Here is a 26,283-nt window from a genome sequence, read left to right on the forward strand (position 1 = left end):
CTAGGGTCTTTGGGGTGCCTGTAGAGGAGAAGCATCTAGGGAGTCACTCATGCCAGGGAGCTGAGTTGACTCAGTTGGCCTCAGACAATGATATTGTAAGAGTTCATGATGGAACGTCTGTGGGACTCCAACAGTTTGTCTAGTTCATGCTTTTTATGTCAAAATGTATGGTTGTTGTGAAAATACAGAGTACACGTAGGTGGTATTGACAGTAAAACACCCTATTAAGTGTGGTGAGATTTTTATCCGGCTCCTCCAGGTCATCTTACAGGGACATGACAGACGGACAGGCATCGGATGGAAATGTGTACAGCAAACTGTACTGCTGCAGAACCACAGGGAGCTTGAAGAAACAAGCATATCAAAATGTGAAGCTAGTGTTTCTCCAGAGAGCCTCCTCCTAGGCCTGTATGCCTTTGCGTCTGGTGTTCCCATCTCTCCACCCCGTCGTCCTTAAAGGGTTCTCTGCGCGCCAAGGTGCAGGAGGTGGAAAGAGTAATTGTGCACCCTTGAAGGACTCAAATTGGGTTCCTTTTAAATCATCTTTGAGTTCTGAGACCAAGAGAAATCAGAAGGTCAAGTCTGCATGGTGGACGGGATTAGGTTTCATGGGGGAAGTGTCACTGGCCAGCCCTGGCAGTTGCTTTGTTGTGATGGAGGGAAAAATTCCTCGGGATAACTTCCCTGGCATTTTCCTCACCCATGTGGCTGTCTACTCTCTTCCAGCTTCTTTATCATACGCCGCCAGGAGAGTCCTGAGTCCTTTGAGAAAATCTATCAAGGTGACTCCTTTGGGATACCAACAGTCTCCATAATCTTCCACGCTGACCTGTCCGCTGTGAACTGCACTGGCCCATGGGAAGCCCAATTAGAAGCCGCTGTTTTAATGGGACTGGTTTTTATGAAGCAGCCTCGGGAGACCAAGACATTGTATGACCAAGAGAACTTGTCTGTAGCCACCCACTAGTCACACAGACATGTTTAAACGTGTTTTGTTTGGAATAAACCTGAGCATGTATGGACTGGGACTCTAGTAGCAATAGTTTACTCCTCCCTGTGTGGGCATATGTGTGTGTGCGCAACTATGTGTGTTCTTCCCTTTTCAACAAAACGGAAGGAGGACTTAAGTTGGAAATCACATGGTGTCTGAGGAAGCGGAAGACCCTGTACCAAGACTGTTGAACTGTTGGTAGGTGGACGCCCATGGTCTTGCTCTTCAATGCCCTACCTGCTGTATTAAAGACGTATTACTCCAGAAAACTCTGATGGACATTCTGTTTGGTTTGTTCATATTAAGGTGTATCTCAGAGGTGTTATGGCCTTGGGGGTCACCCTCTTGATGATGAGTTATAGGATTTTCTGTTTCTCAGTACATGAAACCCAGGGTTCATGAACCTACAGGGACAGCAAGTACAATAAGGGTTTTTTTTATTGGGGGGGTTTGGGGGGCGAGTAAAAGGAAGATAATGTCAAGGAGTCCAGGAAGAAAAAGTATGTTTGGAATCTGATTGTGGAATCAACTGTATAATTCTGTTTGATGAGATTGAACTTTGGAATGATAGGATATATGTATTAACTCCCAATTAATAATAATAATTTTTTAACAAATGCATAGATTCAGTAATGGGTTTTAGCCTTATACCAAATCCTAGCTACAAGTTAAAAACAATTAGTTATTACTTCAGGGCTCTGTTTGATACTCGCCCCCAGGAAGGAAACACAGATGAGGGCGCTGTAGTACCATGTGGAGAAGAAATTTGGCGATCTCATTTGGGGTCTTAAAGGCTTGTCTCCATCCAAGCAGCCATCTAAGTGAGAGGTCAACTAAGTCCCCATGGAAGAAGCACACCATCGTCAGTCCCCAAAGCACTGTAAATCACATCATCTGAAGTCGAAGGAGGGACTAGTATCCGAGGCTAACTTGTGAGAATCCAGTTTGCAGGAGCTATGGAGGACTACGGGAGCCCAAGATTCATTTGTGGGAACTGCACAGGACACAAGGCTCCCGTGAACTTCCTCTGTGCACAGTTGAGGGATGGGAGGATAGTGCATTGGCGAGCCGACTGTAGAAGATCAAGGGCATAAATCTGACCTGAACAGTTAAAACCTTGTCCGTTGATCCCCTCTCTGACGCATGCTGGACCTGATCTGGTTTTCAACGTTTTCTGTATTTGGGGAATGAGACTGTGTCTTTGGGTGTGCATTGCTCTGTGATCACTTAACATCTTAGATGCTTCTCTTGGCAGTGCGTGGAACTGCGCTCTGTGGGATGAATGCGGAGCGGGGATTTCATGTGTTGGACAGAGCGTCCGCTTGGGAAGCGGAAGGCAGACAAAGAATCAGTTCTATTTGGTGGGAGGCAGGGAGGGGAGCTGAGGAAGATTCGCAGAGGTGGCATGCTGCAGATGGGGGGCAGCTTTGTTTTGTGTTCTGAGCTAAACTAAGGCGAAACACAGAACATCATACGAGCCATTTCAAGACGGCATTGTGTCGTGCAACTATAACACATTCTAAAACATCAGCATCACTCAAAAATACCCACCACCCTCCAAACAAAACCCTGTACCCAGTGATCCAACACTCCCCACCCTCCCCCCACCCCCCCTGGGTTCCTGGCAACCACCAACCTGCTTTCTTTCTACCCCCAAGGACTCGCCAACTGTGGATGCTTCATATACATGGAATCCCACCAGACCGGTCTTTGTGTAGTTTTTTCTTATAACATGTTTTTGAGGTTCATCCACATTATACAAAGAGCCTTTTAAAAGCTTGTGGACAAATGAAATGAAAAGAGATGACTTGTGTTGGTACTTCCGTTCATCCTTGTGTTGTATAGTACTTCCAAGTTCAAAATGAAAAACTGTTGTGTCATACCATCTAAGCCAGCGGTTCTCAGCCTGTGGGTCGCAGCCCCTTTGGGGGTCGAACGACTCTTTCAGAGGGGTCACCTAAGACCATATTTCTGATGGTCTGAGGAACCAAGACACCTCTCCTCTGTCCATCTCCAGGCGGGTACTCCACATGCAGATACACCCACCTACAGGGTCACCACAACATGAGGAACTATATTAAAGGGTCCCCGCATTAGGAAGGTTGAGGACCACTGATCTAAGCAATAAGATGCTACATTACAAGGAAAAAAGACAAGCGATTACTCCTGACTATGAAGATGCCATACTCTGCTGCTCCGTTCATCAGGTGATGGACCTTCAGGCTGTTTCTACAACTCCACAATGCACACTGGCATCTAAGAATCTGCCGACCACCCACTTCCTGTCCTTTGGGGTGTGTACCTAGGAGTGGAAGTGCTGTGTCACGGGGTGAATCTATGTTTCCTTTTCTTGAGAAAATGCCAAGTTGTTTTTCATAGTGGTTGTATCACTTTTCATCCTTGCCGGCCCTGGCCAAGGACTCCAATTTCTTCGCCGTTCCACGAGCGCTTGATGTTTTCTGTTGTTGAAATTTTTTCATTTGTTTATTATGCTCCCAGTTCTCTCGGCGGGGGAGCAGGTGACGGGTGCCATGGGGAGGGTTGGGCACTCCAGAGCAGTCCGTCGTGCCCAAATAGAGGGATGCTGCACGGTTCCAGAGGAGGACAGGGTGCGTCCTGGGTGTGTCCTCGCACCATGCTTTTTCCCTCCGCATGCAGAGTGATAGGAGAAGGTCACTTCCATGAGAAGAATGTGGCCGAGGGATCCGAGGAAGACTCACTAAGGACCTCTGATGGGCAGGTCTCACAACCGTGCTTGTGGACAGTGACAAAGGCTTGAAGCACTTCCTGGTATAGATCAAAGACGACAGCTTCCCATGTGGATTAACACCTGTACAGAAAGGGAACAAAAATCCTCCACACTGGATCTATGAGCAGCATCGTGATCTAAGGAGAGGGTATCACTCCACTGGGATCAACAATCAACACCCATGAAGCTATTGCCAAGGCGCCAAGTGACATATCGATAGTATAAGGCGAAGCCACTGCCAAAGAAAAGGCTCTTGAAAATGTGCAACTGCAAAGATGTCACTGAAGATGAAGACTCAAGGGCACCTGACACAGACCCTGGTGATGTCCGACCCTCCCAGGCATGGGCAAGCTGAAGAAGGGATAGGGAAGGCTGCAGAAGAATGATGGAGTTAGCCAGGAATATTAAAAATACCACGGCCAATGTGCCAATCTGCCTTGGAAGGACAGCCAGAATCTTCTTTAGACTCGAGGGTGGCCGGCTTCTTCCGTGTCCTTTGGTTTGCTGGAAGGTACCAGTCCCCGCACAAGGACACCATGCGTGGTAAAGTGGAGCAGCACCGCAAAGAGGACGACCTTCCAAGTGATGGGCTGTCACCGAACCTGGTGAACCTAGGGTCGCCGCGCATCGGAAGGGACTCGATGGGACTGAACAGCAGCAAAGCGGGCGTGACAGCAGATGGGTTTTGGAAGATGAAGAGATGCTGGCAACGCAGCTTAGAACCAGGAGGGGCTGTAGCTGTGAGGGGGGCGGTGGGCACCTTTTGTGCAAGTATAACAAACAGGTTTCATTATGTCAGCAAGGAGGGAAGGCAGGACGACGAACAGATGGAGGAGAAAAGATGGAAGAGGCAATTAGGAGTTGTATAACCAAAGGTCGCGGCAAGCCGTGGTAGCAACGGAGAACCAGGAAGAGATGTCCCCGGGCTGAGTGATCAGATGTTCAGGCCCTCTCCCATCGGCTCCACCCTGGCGATGGCCTGAAGGGGAGTCGGAGGGACTAAGCAAGGGAGAAAGGATGAGGAGCTAAGGGCACTGGGGCAAGGCTGGGGTCGGCCGGGGGGAGGGAGAGCGGCAGGGCAGCTGCCAGGGCGACTGCTCTCCGAGTCCTGCAACCAGGCCTCAACTGCATCACCAGCCGATCATTGCAGCTGTAAATTACAAATTAATCTGAAAAGGAAGAAAGGGTGGAGAGTACTGCCCGGGAATTCTTCATCTGTCCTCTGTGTGTGTATTTGATGACTCCGAGTTTCCTCGGCAAAAGTCAATGAAACAATTAAGTCCCTGCCCATTTTTTCTCATCCTGATCTCAAACCGTGTTAAAAAGGCTTGCACTACACTTTCCACACCCGGCCCCGTTAATAATTCATGCGCTCGCCTTCTATAGTTCTTTTGTCTCCCCTGCTCAGCCCTGGCTGGGCGGGGGGCAGGGGCCACCATGGAGGCTCTCTCTTGTGGCTTGGGAGCTGCTTGTCCCTAAAAACAGCCACTCCTGTGATGCCAATGGTGAATTTGGGACAGGTACATTTCCCCCTTCACATCCACAGCACCCGAACCAGGGAGCAATCCTTGTTGATTTCGGCAGCCCCCTGTGTAACAAGATCCCAGCTGCCGTGGGGCGGTTTGGGCCCAGGGTCTTTGTGGTCAGGCTTGAGAAGGGTGTTCTCTTGGGTCCTCAGAATGTGGTCTGTGGACCTGCAGCACCCACACCACCCTGGAGCCAGGCGTCTCAAGCTCAACACTACAACACTTTGCCCAGTTCAGTCTTCCTTGGGGGTAGGGGGCTGTCCTGTGCACTGTAGGATGTCGGGTATCGTCTAGGCTCCTGCATGTTGAATTCTGGGAGCAGCACCTGCAGGGCCTGACATTGCCTCTCCAGAAGGCAAACGCAGAGCTGACGACCTCAGACCTTGGGGGAAGACGACTCCTCTCTCCACCTCTCCATTTCAGAGCAGCCTTAGCCTAGTCACAGCCTCTGTCCTCATGCTTCCCCTCTCCCAGTGTCCCCCGTGAGCATGTCCAGCTGCACTGGCTTCAGTGCTGCCCTCATGCGGGACGCTATGCCAGCTGCATTTCAATCCCCAGAGGGTGGCCCTTGGCGGACTGGTTTCCAGAGAGCTTCCAAAGGCACACTAGGAAGAAAGGCCTGGCAGTCTACTTCTGGAACACCAGCCCGTGCAGATCCCATGCAACACAGCAGACTGCGGGCCGACAGCATCCTAGAGGAGGGCCCCCCAGCTGGGAAGGGCACCATGGCTTGAATAGAGGGCTCATGCGTGCCACAGGTCCTGCAGTGGATCTAAAGCCGGGCAACCTTTCATTCCACACACATCCGGGACACGTGAGTCACAGCAACCTCAGCAGCAACCAGCAACTATAACAGATCCTCCAGCTGGAACTCCCCATACTGGGGCTGCGAACACCCACCCCCAAACCAAATGCACTGCCACTGAGTCAATTCCAACCCTGTGGGACAGGTAGAACTTCCCCTGTGGGTTTCTGAGGCTTACTCTTTATGGGAGTTAAAAGTCTCAGTCTCTCTCTCTCTCTCTCTCTCTCTCTCTCTCTCTCTCTCTCTCTCTCTCTCTCTCAGTGGAGAAAGCATTCACACTGAAATCTTGCTACAATAAGCTTCTCGAGGCATAAAGCGTTGGCTGCACTTGTGTCAGCGAAGATCTGGTTCCATGAAGTGAAACCACACAGGTCACATAGACGGCCCGTCACTCAGGCAGCACCATTCTTTCCTCCGGGAGCAAAATGATAGCTTACGGGTTGGCTCTGGGACGGAAGGAGAGGACAGCCCTTTGAGAAGGAAGAGGGAGGATTCCTAGGAGCATAGTGGGTTACACGCTGGGTGGTTAACCACCAAGTCGGCAGTTCAAAACCACCAGCTGCTCTGCAGGGGAGAGATGAGGCTTTCTGCTGCCATGAAGACCTACCGTCTCAGAAAATCACAGGGGCAGGGCTACAGGGGGGCAATGAGTCTGCATCAACCCCATGGCGGTGAGTGTGAAGGACAAGCATGGAGGGTGTTGGTGCTTAGTAGTCGCTGTCTCCCCGACTATGCGAGAAGGACCAGGTTCCATCTGGGTCCAGTGCAGCCCCCACACAGTGACGGGTGGAAGCTTGCTGATCCTGTGATACAGGACACCTTCCAGTAGGGATTCCAGACCTACAGAGACTACATGGAAGGGCCACATGCTGGACTTTTGAAAACTGGCCAAGGAAAATACTCTGGGTCTAGTGCTGGTGTACAAGGAGCCGGTGGGAGCTGACTGCAGCAAGGAAGGACAATGTCACTGCCGGTTATCTTGAGTGAGGGCGTATACCCCATGGGGCTAGGGTGCAATCCTCTAGAACATTCCCACCAGAACAGTCGTGCAGTAACTCTGCTTTCCCCAAACTGAGCAAAATCATCTGCCAGTGGATTGTTCGATCTCCCGGGGCAGACCACATGGAACGGCCATTCAGGTAGCACAGATGGGGTGAAGGGTTAGCCCACAGAGGCGCTGTTGCCCCGGGCCAAAATTCATATTTGAAGCCAGGTTTCGTGAACTTTCTTTCCTGAAAAGAAGCCCATGTCTTGGTATCGTATGTGTGAATTCCAACCTGGGATACAGAACTACTCAGTTCTTTGCACCTGTTGTCAGGAGAGACCCGTCCCTGGAGAAGGACATCATGCTGGGTAAAGGAAAGGGGCAGCGAAAATGAGGAAGACCCGTGACACGATGGGTTGACACAGTGGCTGCAACCGTGGGCTCAAATATAAGAACAACTGTGAGGATTGTGCAGGACCAGGCAGTGTTTTGTCCTATTGTACATAGGGTCACTGTGATTCAATGGTACCTGGCAACGACATCAGGGAGGGAAAGAAAGAAAGGGAGAGAGAGTCAGTCATCTCTCTAAGTCCTGGTTTCCTGAGCAGCCATGAAGCTGGGTGACAGCATCTCTGTCATCAGGCTGCCAGAAGGACTTCATGGGACCAGGCAGGCAATCCACCCCACGGGGATCAAGCTACCAGAGGGGTATTTGATCAGTAGATTGCCTCCAAAGGATTTATGCTGAGAGCTCCAAATCCTAGCTGCAAACTTGGGGTTCCCTGTCACACTATACGGAACCCCAAATGGGCTACACCAACCTCAATGCCAAATGACCCAAACCAACTCTTCATCCCACAGGTGAGGGACTTTGATGCCTTAAGACTTGAAGTGGCGGCAGAAGGTCAAGCTGATCGGTGCTTCTGTTTGCAGCTTGCCTCAGCAGAGGGTCTCCACGGCTCAGAATAGGATCAACGGCAGGCAGTTGGTTTAGTTTGTTCTGCCATTGAGTCCAGCCCCCACTTACAAAGACCTCTAGGAGAGAGGAAAACTGTACATCTGAGGCTGTGAATCCTGATGAAAGCAGACAGCCCTTCTTTGTCCCAAGGGGTGGCTGGTGGTTTTGAACTATTGACTTTATGGTTAAACAGTCTAACACACCACCCACTATGCCACCAGGGGTCCTAGGTTTGTTACCTCGTGCTGCTGCAGTACCAGAAAATGAGAGAAAGCAAAACCCCTGGGTCATCAAGTCAATACTGACCTTCCAGGACACAGTAGAAATGCCCGTGTGGGTTTCCAAGAGTGTCACGCTTTACAGAAATAGATAGCCTCATCTATTTCCCTTGGAACAATGGGTAGTTTCAATTTGTTAGCCTTTCAGTTAACAGCCTATGTCCAACCGCTGCACCAGAGTTGGATTCTGCATTCTGGAAGCTAGGAGTCTGAATCAAGCATGTGGCCCAGGAGAGTCCTTCCTGCCTGTAGCCCCGATGTTCCTCCTGTGCTCTGGCTGCTTGCCGCTGTACCTGCACGTGGCTTCTGTCTTCCTCCTGTCCATCTCTCTGAGCTCGCAGCGTCCTTTATGAGACACCACTCAGAAGAGAGTGGGTTTAGGACCTACCCTACTCCGGTGCGGCTCCAGTCACGTAACAGAAATGTATTCCCAAAGGAGGTCCTCTTCAGAGTAGCTCATCTTTTTATTTTGCAGGGGTGAAGAGGGATGGGCACAACTCAGTTCATAACACAGGGAACCCTTCTCGCTCTTTGGCCCCCAAATCATACAGAAACCCATGCTGAGACGAAGCTACTGGTTTGCAGTCATGTCATCAATGGATATGACTCTACCAGAGAGCAGGACCATGGTTGGTTTATTGGGGACAAAAAAAAAAAAAAAGAATCCCTGCTATTGGGCCAAGTACAGCCACACCTCCATGCTGATGAAATGACTCTGAGATCCAAAGACAGGGGGTGGGGGGTGCACTTTGAGCCTGGAGGTTTATCTCAGCTTTGAGATGGCGAGTTGGCTTCCAGCACCAACAGCAGTAGAGACCCTCTGAGCGTTGAGGACATGTGCGGAGATGGTCCACTGCATTATATGAGAAGCAGCACCTGAGAGTAGAAGAGCTCCTTCCCAACAAGAGAATCCTTCTCCCCAGACATACTGGGTGGATTTCTGCTGCCTCAGCCTTTGTGGGAAATGGGCCCCCTACTGACACGCCTTGTCAACTGCATTGTGAATCGGGTATAAAATTCTGAGACTGCGTCCTCACTGCCTCCTGACCGACAGAAACAGGAAAAGGAGGCATTGCAGGGCTGATGGGTGGCACCAACCCCCCCCCCTCACCCCCCCCTGCTCTGCCTTGGATCCTCTGTAGGACTTTGCAGAACTCAGAGAAGGGTTGCAGTGCTAAAAATGGGGGAATTAATATGGCTCAGTGAGGATGTTACACACACACACACACACATACGCACACACAAACAGAAAAGAAACTAGCCATTTTCACAACTGTGAAGATAGTAGAAGAGCTGAAAATAGGAAAGTAAGAGAAAAACAAAAAACTCCCATCCAAGCAGTTGGTTCCAACTCCAGCGACCCTCTAGGGCAGGGTAGAACTGCTCCTGTGGGATTCCCAGACTGCAACTCTTTATGGGAGTAGAAAGCCTCATCTCTCTCCCTTGGAGTGGCTGGTGGATTTAAACTGCTGACCTTGTGGTTAGCAGCCCAATGCATAAGGACTACACCACCAGGGCTTCCTTAAGAGAATTCCAAATAACACAGAAAGTCAGAGGATAATAAATAATAGTGAAGGACTTGCTTGTTCTAGGCCCTATTGTCTCAAGCAAATCATGTGGGCAATATAGGATGGAGGCTACAGCTGCCACAGGCTTGCTAATCATTATTTTCTTCTTTCTTGCTGAGCAAATGTCAGTCTGCTAGCAGACTCTATTCGCAGCCTCTCCCATACCCCGGAAGCTGGGTGTGGCGACTGGCAAGGAGATACAAGCAGACAGGAGAGAGCAAACTCCTAGCAATGGCCTTCCACGGCTACCTCTCTGAGGTCTAGACAGCGCATGTTTGGCTGGAGCTGCAGGAGCCATTTTGGACCATGAAGCAGCATGTTAAAAGTAACATTGAAGCAGAGCGGAAGCTGCCTGTGTCCCTGATGATGCCGTGAACCTGTCACGCACCAGACGAAGACTATCGAGCGCTAGGTATTCTTTTACTGTGAGAATAAACCTTTACGCTTTTAAAACCACTCTAGGAGACTTGAGTTCTGTGAAGCTGAACTCAACTCTAATAATACAAGAACCAATTTCACAGGCTTGCTGTAAGACTTACAAAGCTACCCTAAGCACAAAGGGCCCGGGAGAAGTACAAGCTTCTCACTTTATTCCACTTCCTCTCCCATCCACACTCAGACGCAGCCTGCTTCAAAGTGAGCGTGCTCGTCAAAAGAGCATTATAAGTATGTAAGGGAAATATGAAATCCTTTTTCACTTTGGCCAAAGAGTATGACTATGCACAGGAGAGCTTGGGCGTTTGGAAAATGGAAAAAAATGTATTTTAAAGAGTCCAATTTAAAATGTTTAAGCTTTAACTTTTTCGTGACCAACCAATGGGACCTGTTTTACCATGCATGCTGGGTCTCTCAGGTTTTTTGGGAAGCTACTATCCCACATATCCTTGCTGCCACCGGTATAACAGCATGAAGCTGCAGCCAGGGGCCCATTCCGCCCATCCTACCACCAGTGTCTTCAATTCCATATCACTGTGAGCATTTTTGGCTTCCCCTCCTTGATTTCAGCACACTGTCTGGTACCAGAAACACATGGAATCGACAAAATATCCACAGCAAAAATGACTTGACTGTGAAAGGACTAACCTAGAAGGGCCAGACCATGACACGCTTGCATTTTCATGTCCAAACACCAAGATCTAAACACAAATTTTTAAAACCTGGATGTTCTTTGAATCCCAGAAATGGCACCACCATCCACCTGGCTACATAGACTACCCTTCCTCTCTAACGTTTGCTTGCCAGCCTCCACCCCACAAGCCCCACATGTGAGTACTAGCTGGGATCATTAGGTTTTGTGTCAACTTGGCTGCATCAGGATCCTCCGTGGTGTGGTAGTAAGTCACACGGTCCGACGCGCTGTAGGTGAGCGGTGGTCCCCGTGATAGGCCTCCTTGGTGGAGATGAGCCTGCTTTGCACTATTTTCTTGCCTGGCCTACAAACAAGTCAACACACAGTCAAACACTGCATCTCCCATGGCCCCCAGTGTTGAACCTTCGCAGTGCAGCGAACACGACTGCAGGGAGAGGTGTGTGGCTCCCCTCAAAGCTTGCTAAGGTAGAGTAATCAACGTGTGCGCATACTGTGATCGAAAGGAACTTGGGAGCTACGCAGCAATCGAGCTACTAAACCAATTCTCCTCTTTCCATTGAATCCAAAGATCACAGACTAATTTTCTCATAGGTAACTCGCTGCTTATCCGTGCTTGCTCTAGAACAGTATTTAACAGAGCCAACTGAAAGCTCCAGAGCCCAAAGCCAGAGTTCAAATCCCACTTAAGCCAGGTGAGGCAATGAACTTTTGGCAAATTTTTCAGATGATCTCCCAATTGTCTGGCTTCCTCACCTTATGAAGCAACTAAGACGGATGGGCGGCACTCTCCACTTGGCTGGCTGATAAATGTATTCTGATGGGATGCTACCAGGCACCAGCCACTTTGCCCAAAGTGTGGCCCTGAGAGACTCGTAGCAGACATTCACCCCTAGAAGAGCAGTGGCTAGAACCTTCTGCCTGAGGGCACAGAACAGGGGTCTCCACCTTCCTCGTGCTGCCACCCTTTCACACCCAGGAGGAAATTATTTTCATTGCTACTTCATCACTGCCATTTTGCTACTGTGATGAATCATAATGTAAATATCTGATAGGCAGGATGTGTTTTCATGGTTATAAATTGAACATAATTAAAGCTTAGTGATTAATCATAAAAACCATATTAATTATATATTGTGAAATATTTATTTCTAATGACAAATCAATGAAATTTTGTCTTGAAGCATGGTGTAGCATGGGTAACAGTCTTCATGCCAGGTACTCGTATGTGGGCATATCTGCCTGGAGATGGATAGAGGATGTGTTTTTCGATGGACTTAGGCGACTCCTGTGAAAGAGTCGTTGACTCCCAAAATGGTCGCGACCCACAGGTTGAGAACCGCTGGCATGTTATAAGTTGGGCTGCTAGATGCAAGGTCAGCAGTTCAAAACCACCAACCACGCCGTGGGAGAAAAATGAGCATTTCTGCTCCTGTAAAGGTCTAAAGCCTTGAACCCCATGGAAGAAGTTCCACTCGGTCCTACAGGGCCGCTATAGGTCAGAACTGACAGGAAAGCATCAAGTATAACCCCACCTAGAGGACCGTGATGCCTTGAATTGCACGGGTCCAGTAGGTCCCTTCAGGATCCATGGATTGTCTTTATTTTGAAGGCACCTTAAGGAGACTAAGACAAATATATGACCCAGAGAACTTTCTTGCAGGAATCCACTGACTACAGAGACATGTTGAAGCACCAGGCATGTTTAAACAAACCCATGCACATGTGAACTAGAATCCTAGCAGCTGTACCTTTGACTGCACACATATGGTATATATGTTGTAATAGGTATCTGTACATATAGTTAATGTGTAGTTCACACATGCATATAGTCCATACACATTACACACATGCAAAAACATACCTTACACGTGGGCTGTACATGTGCACGTATGCAAATGTAAATGCACATGGGTATGCTACACCCTGGCACACATGCAAGCACAGATACATTGTATGTACACAACACATATCTATACATATAAAAACAAATGTACCCTACATGTGTAGAATACATTCAGGTGCACATATATGCTACATGCTCATGCTAAAAACAGACATGCATATTCAAACACATACACTACATCCAGGTTTCACATATGTAAACACATATTTATTACATGTGTATACTACACAAAAGTGCACATACACAAGCACACATACCCTATATGTGTACGTAATATAGGTATACATATACAAAGACACATATACTAGATAGACACACAAAATACAACTATGCATATATAAGCACATATGCCCTACATGTATATATACTACATGCAAATCCAAGCACATCTGCACATGAGTGCGCTACATGCAGACATGCACATACAAATACACTACACATGTACACTACATGTAGGCATGCATACAAGCACGTATATCTTGCATACATATGATATGCAGAGTGGTGCACACAGGGCAAACAGAAGCTAACTTTTCTCCTCCCAAATGAGTCACACGTGGCCACAAGTGACTGACCTGATCCCGTATATGGGTGCCCTAGAATGGACTGCAAACCAACCCAGAATGGGGACTCCCCCTGACTCTGAAATATCCCATATTCCATGAACATGAATTATGTTGTGAATCAGTCTCTACAAAGCATTGTTTAAAGTCAATGATGGGTTAAAAACGCCTCCACAACCTCACACAGGTGGCCAGACTCTAGGCTGGGTTTCTACTTGGCAGCGTCATTCAGGTACTATGTTCCCTGAGTAAAGGATATTCTTTAACGCAATAGTGTTCCTTAGCCATTTGGCCATTTCATGTGGATGAAGTGTGGGCAGTGGCCTGGGGACAGGCATCTTAATTCCTCATGATAAGAACTTTCGTAGAAGGCAGAGCTTCAGTGACATGGAACCAATCAAGCCTGAATCCTATACAAGAGGCAAACGTATGACCTTCCAAATTCATTTGCAAGAGGTTGTAATACTCATGACACATGGGCAGGACTGCAACTTCCCCTTTTGCAAATGTCCACCTTCACAGTGGAAGCTTCACAGAGTCACAGACTAGCCAGGGGCCTTGATGTCAGTTGATGGTGGAACTGAGAGGCCTGGTGACCCCCTGGATGTGCAGTGTGTGCTGAGGAGCCTGGATCTCGGAGGAGAATCCCCTTTGGTTCATGTCTTCTGTTTCCTCTGCTCTGTGGGTTGTGCTGGAGGAAGCCGGCACCCAGCCCCAGAGACTAGAATAAAGAAGGCCCTGGCTAGAGCCCTCGGAGGTACTGCAAGCCCCTAAGAGGCAGTCTGGATCACGACCCAAGGTAAAGAAGACCTAAATCCTCACCAATGGACCCACAGGGAACATCATGATGAATGGAGAAAAAGTTGAAATTGCCAAGGATTTTGTCTTGCTTGGATCCACAATCAATGCTCAAGGAAACGGCAGTCAACAGATCGAATGACATACATATAAGCATATGCAAGCATAGATGTGATGCATGTGTATACTATGTACAGATACACACGCAAACACACATACACTAAATGCGTATACTACATGAGACATGCTGCATACGTGAGACACACGCATACCCTGCATACATATGATATGCAGAGTGGTGCACACAGGGCACACAGAAGCTAACTTTTCTCCTCCCACACAAGTCACACCTGGCCAAAGAGGGGAAAGCATGGTCCCCAGGAGACTTGATGTGTCACGGCCCCAGGTGACTGACCTTGACTCTGCAGGCACCTGGGGCTGCACAAGACCTCTTGTGAGCACTGAAAAGCAGAGCTGTTACTTTGAAGATTAAGGTGCGCCTGATCCAAGGCATTGTGTTTTCCATCCCCTCACTGGTGACTGACAGTGGTAATGAAGAGTGCTGAAAGTAGCATGGATTGCCAAAAGAACAAAGACATCTGTCTTGGGAGAAGGACAGACAAAATGCTCCTGGGAGGACAGGATGGCAAGCTTGGACTCGTTTACTGCGGACATGTTTTCGGGAGAGACGAGTCCGTGGAGAAGGGCAGCATGCTTGGTAAAGAAGAGGGGCGGGGAAAGGAGGAAGATGCGCGACAGGATGGACTGACACAGTGGCTGCCACGGTGGGCTCGACCATCATTGCAGTTGTGAGGTGGCACAGGGCGAGACAGTGCCGTGTTCTGTTGTACGTGAGGTTACCTGACAACCCCCCAACAGCAGAGGCCTCCTCCTTCAGAAGGGCGCCCTGGTGATGCCACAGGGAAGCACTCAGCTGCCAACCTGGTAGTCGGAGGGTTAAACTTCCCAAGCGACATCCAGGAAGAAAGGTCTGGCAATTTGACTTCATAGAGATTAAAACTCACTGCCATCAAGTTGATTCCATGTCATAGTGACCGTCTAGGACAGGGTGAGTAGAACTGACTCTGTGAGTTTCTGAGACTGGAATGGGATGGGAAAATAAAAAGAGAACTCACTGCCATTGAGTCGATTCCAATTTGAAGCAACCCTATAGAGTAGACCTGCCCCGGTGGGTTTCCAAAGGTGATAGCTCGGGGTTTAATACCAACATGGCACCTGTAAGAAGATAGGGTCAGCACCTCTCTCTCTCTCTGTCTTCACCTTCCTGCTGTCGAGTCACTCAGAGAGCTGCCAGAGCCACCACCACTGGAGCCACGGGACTTTGCACCCACCGGCCGGTGATGTTCCTGCAGTCTGCATCACTGCATGTGGCCTTGTGAGTCTGAAGAGGGACTTAGGGACTAGGATAGGACAATCAGACTTGACTTGGATTGGGCTGGGATGTTTTCTTGATAAAGAATGCCTTCTTGATATAAAGCTCCATATAGGAGGATCCCTAGATTCATTTCACCAGTCGACCCAGCTTAACACACCAAGACTGCTACTCATCAGGAGAGTAAAAATACCTCATCTTTCTCGTGAGAAGCAGCTAGCAGTTTTGAACTGCTGACCTTGAGGTTAGCAGGCCAATGTGTAACCACTGCAGCCTCTGGGGTATTCCAGCCTGACACAGGGGTCACTGTGACTTGAAAGGTATCACTGTGTGCTGCCAGGTCAGTTTCAAGTCCCCGCCCGTCTCTCTGATGACAGCAACAGCCGCCTCTCACTGCCATCAAGTGGATCTGAGCCGCAGCGGGCCTCTGGGACAGGTTCGCACGGCCCCTGAGAGAGGCTCTGAGACTGTTAATCTGTACAGTCCATGCTGATTAAAAATAATAATTAAAAAAAGACCACACAACACCTTCATGCCTCTGAGTCAATTCTGACTCCTTGGAGGCAGAGGACAAGGGACCCCTGGGTGCCGAGGCGGTGGGACTTTACAGGAGCAGTGAGTGTCATCTTGGTCCCACGGAGCTTGGTGGGTTAGAACTGCTGATCTTGTGGTTAGCAACCCAGCGTGTAGCCCACCACGCCACCGGGGCCCTGCACTCTACACAGCATGTAAAAAATGAAGGAAGGAAGGCAAGAAAGAAGGAAGGAAGGAAGGAAGGAAGGAAGGAAGGAAGGAAGGAAGGAAGGAAGGAAGAAAGGAAGAACCGCAGCTCACGGTGACCCCACTGGCACCCAAATAGAACTGAATTCTATACATAGAATTTTCAGTGATTGAATGCCCCAGGGGTGGAGGTGGAGGTGGGGGACTTCAAACCTCTACCCTTCCAGTTAGCGGCTGAGGATATGAAGCATCTGCGCCACCCGAAAACCAAACCAAACCCCAAAGGGGTTCCTACTGACTTGATTCTAAGACATTGGGCAGAGTAGAACTGCTCCCTGGGGGTGAGGAGACTGTCCATCACAGATCATTTGCGCCCCTCCCCCCCACACACTTTTTCAGGAAGATATATATATATATATATGTATATACACATCATATATATATATATACATCATATATATATATATGTATATACACATCATATATACATGACTTGCCTCCAACCCTGGCAAGGCAAACTTTTTGTACCGAAGCCCATCATCCAGGATACAGTGTGGGCACTGGGCACCCCTTACTGTAGCACACAGCCTAGTCCTCCTCACCACAGAGCGGCTGGGGTTCTAGTCGCCAGCCTTGTGGTTAGCAGCCCCGGGCTCAGACCACTGCACCTCCGGGCCTCTTTTTGCAGCACCAAGGGCCTCCACAGGCCTGCGAAGCCACGGGCTCTACCCAGAGTCCAGAAGAGAGGGCAGCGAATGTGCCTACTTGATCGCAGCAAAGCCAGGTTTCAGAGAGCAGCGGCTGCCCCCTCCTCGAAATCCCACCCCCACTCCCGGGGAAGCTGAGTCCAGGGTGAAGGGCAGTTGCCCATCGAGCATTAGTAACCCCTCAAAGGAGGAAGAGTCCACTTGCATTGCACCTTGTAACCGCCCACACAGGCTCCCATGCAGGCTGCACCCCAAGCCACCTGGCCTGGACACGGTGCCTATGGTGACAAAGGGCCGGCTGTGTGTGCCCACTGCTGCACCAGGGGCCATCTCCAGACGCCTCTGTCTGATCAGGCCCAGCCCCTGTGCGGGTGCTGACACACTTGGCTCTGAATAACCTCCAGCCGTCATGCTGAATGGGCCCTCAGAATCTGAACGTTAATTACCTTGGACAACTTCGCCAGCTAATTTTCTATTTATAAGTAGCAGACTGGGGTGGGGGGGCTCCAGCGTCCTCCCTTGTCACAAAGGATTTATCCATCAAATCAGGCCCTCAAATTGTCTGCCAAGACGTCCCTGCTTCCCAGAGGAGCGCTTAACTGTTTAAAACCTCGCCAACCGGCCAATGGCAGCCGGTTGACATGAAACAGACATGCTGCCACTTTCTTTCTGTTGGGGGACCTCGGCTGTGGGGGAGCCGCTTGCCAACCCCACCCCCACCCCCAGACCCCTGACCAAGCACCCACACACTCTCCCTTCCCTGGTTTCCCTCCAGCCACCCTTGTCAGGCCCCAGCTCCACAGCCATGTGGTCTTCACCTCTGCATGTCATCTGACAGGGCCCGCTGCCCAGCGGCCCTCCTGTCCAGGCCAGGGCGGCACAACAGGGACACGCAACCCGATGGACAGGCATTGACAGACGGCCTGACGGTGGAGGCTGGACACCGTGGTCATTGCTTCCTTCTGACAGGCAGTCATGTTTGACTGTAAGGGCCATTTCTGCAGCCCGGTTCCCTGGAATGAGGATGCAAGATTGCAGTCGCTGCTACTGAGATAGCATGGGCGGGCGGCCAGGGAAAGGCAGCAGCCAGCCCCTCCTGTGAAGTCCTGACTGCCCAGGGACACTGGTAGTGAGGAACTGGCCACCCCCAGTGAGCCCCAGAGGTAGCCACTGGGAGAAAGTCCCTGGAGAACATGCAGAAGGCTAACTCTGCCCCGTGTGCCTGGTTACTGCATGCATGTGTCCCCTGAGCTGACTGGCATGTGCAGGGAACCCAGTCTGTCAGGAGCTTCCAGTTTAAGAGGCAGCAGCGTCCCTTTCTTTTGTGTTTTACAAACACACAGCAGAGCTTCACAACATTGCAGGGAGAGTCGCTTTCTGTTCATCACATTGTCTCCATCAGCCTTTTGAAGTGGTAACACAGTGGGCTTCTCACTGCAAGGTCAACAGTTCGAAACCACCAGCCGCTCTGCAGGAGAAGGAGGGGGGACTTCCTGCTCACACAAAGAGTTACAGTCTCAGAAGCCCACAGAGGCAGTTCTACTCTGTCTTCCTACAGGGTCCACAGGAGTCAGAATCAACTCGTTGGAAGTGAGTTTGGGTTTTGCTTTGGTATACCCAGTATCTATCTATCTTTCTGTCTGTCTGTCTATCTATCTACTTATCTATCCATCCATCTATCCATCCATCCACCCAGCTAGCTCTGGCTAAACACTGCTGATACAGAAGGCAGGAGCCATGGTGACACTGTAATCACCAGCTCTGTGCCTCAAACCCACCAGCTGTTCCTTGGGAGAAAGATGAGGCTGTCTGCTCCTATAAAGACTTGCAAAGCCCCAGAATCTCCAACATTGGGTCACTATGAGTGGGTTTGTCTGGTTATTTTTTATTATCATAGAACTTTCATTATTATATTACAGGGAGTGTATTTTTGCTCTGCAGGCAAAATCCAGTCTTCCACCTGTGTTTCTGTTAATAAAGTTTTATTGACACATAGCCATACCAATCTTGGTTACGTACTGTCTAGGGTTGCAGCAGAGACTTCCTGGCCCACAGAACCTAACGTGTTCACTCTCTGACCTTTGAAGAAAACAAATAGATGGCTGAATTCTGTGGGACCAACCTAGGCTTGCTTCCTGTGGGATCAACGTTGGTCAACTTCCATGCAACAAACAGAAACCTAATGATGCTGCGTCAGACACAGCTGGCAGGACAGTCAGCTTCGCCAGGTCTGTTTTGTCACCACGTTGTCTGGAGCGTTGCTGGGCACAGACTGGATGTTTGTTACAGGTGACGGGGGGAAGGAGGGGTCCCTGAAGCTTTCGTGAGGGAGATGCTCTCCCAATCATGTCTTGAAGAATCAGAAGTGTCTACCAGAAGGGGAGAGTCAGCGGCTGATCAGTGGGTTCAAATGTAGCCAGGCTGGTGAGGATGGCGTGGGTCTGGGCGGAGCTTCCTTCTGTTGTCACAGAGACAGGAGGAGCTGGGGTGACCTCAAGGGCAGCTGACAGCAAGGAGATGGGGAAGAAGTGAAGGGTTGTCTTGGAAGGAAAACGCCCACGTCGGTGCCTGGCACACAGCGGCCGGACAGGGCAGTGAGCGCTGGGAATGGGGAGCTGTCATGGAGGCAACGGGACGCGTGAGGAGGTCAGAGGAAGAGATGCCAAGTGAACTGCCCTCAGGCCGGCCCCACGAGACCCCTGTCCTGGCTCTGTGCCCTGGGAGGGAGTCCCATTCAGCCTCCACCTCTCCCCTTTGGAGCGCTCTCCCATCCTTGATTGCAGGCATGGGGTTAGGGGTGCCTCAGGGGGCTGTGCACACCCCACCTAAGGCAGAGGGGGAGTGAGAACAAAGCCAACCGCAGGCCCGCCCGGTCTGGCCAGGCGAGTGCTTTCCTGTTCAAAGGAAGACCTCAGTCATGGAATCAAAATCCTACACGGCGTTTTGTGAGGAAGATCCTGAGATCATGTGAGGTGCGGGCTTCAAGCACCGTGGCTGTGGTGGTGAGGTCGAATGCAGGATCGAATGTGAGGATGGCCAGGACCGGGCAGCATTTTGCTCTGTTGAGCACAGGGTGGTGATGGTTCGGAAATGACTCGGTGCCACTCTAACCACGTAACAGGCTTCCATTGATAGAAATGACAACGGATGCTGAAATGATGCCTTAGTACCCGGGTCTTCGCTTAAAACTCCATCTAGGCAGTTACTATAGGCAGCAACCCTTCTTGGAGGGAGTCTGGAAGCAGGGAGGCAAGGATCCTGGGTGGCACATGTGGGTAGAGACCATAGCTTCGTAGGAGGTGGGCACACGCAGAATCCTCTGGTCACATCTGGGTTTCCCTCCATAGCTCAGGCACTGGAGGAGCTGCCGGGCCTCCGCCTCCCTCACCTTGGATGGCGTGCTTTCTCTCTGTGGACTGTCTGCTTCCCGGCAGGGTCCATGGTAGCAATGGGGCTTCCTCCCAGGACTGCGTGGTACAGCGTGAGGCTTGTCCTCTGCTGCGTCAGTCACTCGTTGCACACGATCTCCACTACTCTCCTTGCAGCTGGTGAAACCGAGACGGGGATGAAGAAGAAGACCTTCGAGGAGAGGGCTTGACACTGTGGCTCCTGCAGTAAGCTCAAGTGCAGGAACAGCTGTGAGGCTGGCGGTGGCCAGGACCGTGCAGCGTTTTGTGGTGTTGTGCACACGGTCAGAATTGGCTCTGTAGTACTCCACATGACTCAGACCTCTCTGGAGGCAGCCCCATTCCAGTCGGGCAGATGAGCACGTTGACAACATGGGGCCCGACTGCTGGGCCAGGCCGGGTGACAGGGACTCAAAGCTTGCTGCAGCACAAAAGCAGAGTGTGCCCCATCCTCAGAAGGGTTCCCAGAGTCCTGTTCTCAGACTGGCTACACCTTGGGAGCAGGAAGCAGAAGTCCAAAACCAGCTCTGTCCTTGCCACGCTGTGTTCCCGGGTCTGGTTCTCACCACTGCAGCCTCTGTCCCCCTCTGTCCCCCTCTGCACCAGGAATGTCCCGGCCACCGTGGGTGTTTCCGTCACCACCACTCCATCACGGCATGAAGCCTTCGGTCACAGGTGATGGCCTTCGGACAGATGCGTGAGAACGGACCAGCTGGGTGCACCACGAAGGTTTCCCCACAGAGGGACCACAATCCACTGCCCAACTGTGTCAATGGTAGCCACGGTTATTAAGGGCACCATCTCCCTGCTTTCACAGGGCTGTCTCTGCAGGCTCTCCCAGCTTCCGAGGATTCCCGCGAACTCCGCGCCTCCTCGGTGGAGGGAAGCAGGTGCGGACCACTGACCGGACCCCAGGTCTCCTGACTCAGGTGTTTCTGACGAACTGTGGAAGCTCCACGCCATGCAAGTCAACCTCTCAGTGTCATGTTCCCAGAGCCTCGCTTGCTTCCTGTCTCTCTGCCACAGGTTGGCGACACTCACACTATTCCATCCTTTTTCACCACTCGACTTCTGCACACTTCCTAGACTACAGGCTAGTCACCGTGTCAACCCCACTTTTACAGGCACCGAGGAACCAAGAGACCCATCCCTGTGACTCACTGTACTGTGGTCTTTGATCTATTGTCGGGGAGGGGGGTCTGGGAACCCAACCCACCATATCCCCATGCTCCTTAGAGGCAAGGATGGGGAGACTTCGTTTCACATACTGTGGACATGTTGCCGTGAGGGACAGGTCCCTGCAGAAGGACATCAAGCTTGGTAAGGTGGCAGGGCAGAGAGAAAGAGGAAGACCTTCAACAAGATGGTTGACACAATGGCTGCAACAATGGGCCCTGGCAGAAGAACAAGCATGAGGATGATGCAGGGTGGGGCAGTGACTCATCCTGTCAGGCACAGGGGCCTCAGTGAGAGGGCTACCACCACAGCAGCACGGAGAGCCCTGGCCAGCCGAACTGACACCAGACCTCACCGTCACAGCAAAGAACCAATAGCAATTCCAAGTAACCCAACCTCCCCGAGAGTCCTCGCATGCCAGGAAGCCCGAGGACGCTTCCTCCAGGCAGGGCCCCACACATAAGGTCCTGACCACAGATCTGTCTTGACCCTGGCCAGGTGTGGCCTCAACACTCAACTACCTTTGCCTTTAGAGTTGATATCATGGCTTTAAACACGCATATGTATTACATATATTTTTTAATCTCAACACGCATGAACAGAGCCCTGACATAAAAGTCATTGTTAGCTCTTCTTCATAAAAGCCCCTTTCCAAGCTCATTGCATTACGGGACATTCTCTAGAATCTTCCTTGAAGAGTTTTGCAACCATGATTATACGCAGGATCGGATGAAGTCAGAACGAGGTGTTGCTGGCAACAGGAGAGGCAACATCGTTCTACTTCTTACCGGGAGAGACCAGACCCTGGAGTAGGACATCCTGCTTGATAACGTAGAGGGTGGGCTGAAAAAGAACTCTAGGAGGTGGATTTGCACCGTAGCTGCAGTCAATGCCTCCAACATCACAATTGTGACGGTGGCTGAGGACCAGGCAATGCTTCGGTCTGTCATACAGCGGGTCGCTACGAGTCTGAACTGACTCGGGGGCACCTCACAGCCACAGAGTAATACGTGTGAATGCTTTTTTTTAACAGCTTTAGATTTAAAACGCCAAGTCATATGAAGTCATAACAGGTGTTTAAAAAAATTGGTGAATTCTTATCGTCATGAGCATCATCGTCACTTCCTTTTCTGGGGCCCTCAAAAGAGTCTCCAGCCTCAGAAGCGCAGCCCCAAGCCAACTACGCCTCATGAGATACAAGCAGGGTCTGGGTGTCATCTTAGGATTCAATTTCTTGTCGTCAGTCCAGTTGAAGCTTCAAGGGTCCAGTGAATGAAGGATTCTCCACTCCCCCCACAGAAGAGTGAATCCAGCTTTCCATTTAGGAGCGAGAGAGAGAGAGAGAAAGAGAGAGAGAGAGAGAGAGAGGAGAAATGGCACATTCTGAGGCTCTATCCATTTGTATATCTATAAGAAGCAGCTGCAACTTTGTATACAAGTGATTTCTTTTTACATAAATAAATTTTTTGCCACTTTTAGTCACTGAAGCATTAAGAAAATAAACTGGAAGCAGTTGAAAGAGCCTGCTTTTAAAAAAATCTGTTGGTGTGCTGAATGACAAGTTCTGGGTTTTTGAAAAGTTTCTCCTGCAGCCCATTCCCAATTCAATTTATATTTATCCCCCATAGACCTCTGTGCCTTTTAATTGCTACTTTGATTTGCCATGCAAAGATTCCTTTCTCCACAAGATAAATGATAGGCAGGGATTTTGAAAGTACATTTGAGTGTGGTATTAAGAAAGCTAAACGTGAAGATTGTGGACACCGAAGTATGGATGTCGGAGTCAAGTGTGTCAGCAAGTAGCCTACTTAGAGACTGCCTGTGTACAGATGGGCCAAGTGTGGAAGAAGCACCATGGTAGGACAAGTGCCCTGGCTGGACTCGGGGCTCCCGCTGGACTGTTGAGTTGGCCTAAGAATGACCACTGAGAAAAACGTTCAGTTGGGATGCCATGACCCCTCCTTTTCCACCGGTGTGGACCACCCTTGGCCAGAAGTAGAGAAGGTGAAGACTCATCTTTCTCGGGTTCAGAACCTGGTGTTGTTGTTATTTGGTGCCATCGAGTCGGTTCGGACCCATAGCGACCCACGGACGAGAGAACAGAACACTGCCCAGTCCTGTGCCATTCTTACAACTAACTGCTCTTAGGTTTGAGCTCATTGCTGCAGCCACTGTGTCCATCCACCTCCTTGAGGGCCTTCCTGTTCTTCACTGCCCCTCCCTTAACCAAGCGTGATGTCCCTCTCCAGGCACCGTCTCTCCTGACAACATGCCCAAGGATGTGAGAGGGAGCCTCGCCATCCTTGGCTCTAAGGCGCACTCCGGCTGGATTTCATCAAAGACAGAGGTTCAAAGCCTTGAGTGGGTAAACTGAGGGGGCCTGCTTGTCATTGTGACTCCTCCTCCCATCCAACCTAGAACTTTTGCCATCCCTAGGGTGTCCCTTAGAAGTCATGAGGGCTCGCTTTCTTTTGACATGTCACCAAGGAAGTACAACTGTTAAAAGAGACTACTGTGTTTGGTGAAGTACAAGGTTGCCAACAACGAAACAGATCAATTTGCGGTGAGAAAGGTTGACCCCACAGCTGTAACGCTGGGCTCAACCACAGGAGGGCTCAGGAAGACGGGCAGGACCAGGAAACCGTTTGTTCTCCTGTGATGAGGTAACCATGTGTCCAGCCAACTCAGCAGCAACTGAGAACCAAAAGGCAACGGTATCTATCACTGTGTAATGAAGTATCCCAACCTTAGTTGGTGTTAGTGCTCTTTACAACTTTAAAGAGGTCACGAGCAATAGATGCACTGTATCATTTGATCTCTTGGCTGCTGCTTACATGAGCATTGATGGTGAATCCAAGCACAATGAAATCTTCGACAACCTCGATCCTTTCTCCATTTACCATGAAGTTACCTATGGGTCCAGTTGTGAGGATTTGGGTTTTCTCTACATTGAGTTGTCATCCCTGCTGAAGGCTGCAATGCTTGATCTTCATCAGTAAGTGCTTTGCGTCCTCCTCGATTTCAGCAAGCAAGGTTGAGTTACCTACATATCACAGGTTATTGCTGAACCTTCCTCCAATCCTGATGCCTCATTCTTCTGCATATAATTCAGCTTCTCTCACTGATTCCTCAGCATGCAGACTGAATTAGTATGACGAAGGATACAACCCAGAAGCACACACCTTTCTGTTACAGCCCATCAAGAGCTTGGGAGTTGAAAGAGCTATCAGAAATGCCCTCAACTGGAGCAAGAACTCTGGAACCTTGAGTAAGTCAAGTCCCTCTGCTGAGCAGTATCCCACAGAATCCCCTAAAAGAAGGTAGAGCCAAAGGGAAAGGGAAGCTATACCCAAGGTAGGGGGGGCAGTGCAAAGGTCGTGTGGCAGGAAGGGGCATAGGGTATTTGAACAATGCAGGGGGGCTCGGGAAGGGCTGGAACATGATGAGAAACTGAGCACGGAATGGGATGAAGATGGAGAACAAACCAGGATGAGATTTATATGTGGGACCTCGTGGTCCTAGCAAGGATCTTTATCCTTATCTGCAGCATAATGGCGAGCCGCGGAGGAATATAAACAGCAACACAAGGCAAAAGAAGGAAGCTGTGTCCGTAGAGAGGCTCTAATTGAGCAGAGTGGGGAGCGCTGGGGTTGAGTGGATGCGAGAAGATTGATTCTTTTGTATTAGGACTGTCAAAAGACATGGCCAAAATGTGAATGGATTTTGAGACACGTTTAGAAGGTAAAGTCAATAGGACTTGATAATGGCATAGATGTGTGGAGGGAGGGGCATGCAAGCTGTCCAAATGAATTAATGTTCTGATGTTCTCAGATGGAGGCCATCACAGGGAAAAGGAGCAGATTTGAGAGGATAAAAAGAGGAAGAGGCTGTTTTGACTATCGACTTGGCCATGCCAGGCTCAAACTTTCTAATGGAGACTGTTCATGAGGCTTCAAGCTACCTGTCTGCACACAGAAGTGTAAGCTGAAGGTCTCAATTGAGGAGCTATGGCCTAGAGATGACAACAGAGGCCCCCAATCAGATGGTATTGTTGGGGAGCCCAGAAGAGAAGACTAAGACCCAGGACACCCTAGAGCAGTGGTTCTCCACCTTCCTCATGCCTCAGCCCTTTCATACAGTTCCTCATGTTGCGGTGACCTCCCTGCCATAACATTATTTTCATTGCTACTTCTTCACTGTCATTTTGCTACTGTTATGAATCGGGAGAGCCCTGTGAAAGGGTCATCCGACCCCCAAAAGGGTCGTGACCCACAACCACTGCCCTAGAGTCTAAGGAAGCCGAGAGGAGCAAGAGGGGGAAATGGACCCTGAAGAGCAGCTGGAGAGACAGAAGGAAATCAAAATGAATCCACTGGCCCACGGAGCAGAAAGACCCCATTAAAGGAGAGAACGGGAGTCAGAGGGATGCGGGCTGAAGAGAAGAGCAAAGGTAGGACATCACAAGTAACTAAGCAGATTTCTCCTCCCTCCACGGTGGGGAAGATAGCAGTCCCTGGGCTTTGTAGAGACTGGCAACAGCTTGTTGCTGGCTGGATAACTTCTTCCCCCTCTCTTTGTGTTTGGCTCACGGAAGGACGGGCTACAGGAATTCTTAGCACTTAGAGAAATGACTGTGTATGGTTGGATGCCAAGCAGACACTCTGCC

This window comes from Tenrec ecaudatus, chromosome 18 (assembly GCF_050624435.1).
Source record: "Tenrec ecaudatus isolate mTenEca1 chromosome 18, mTenEca1.hap1, whole genome shotgun sequence".
Taxonomy (NCBI): Eukaryota; Metazoa; Chordata; class Mammalia; order Afrosoricida; family Tenrecidae; genus Tenrec; species Tenrec ecaudatus.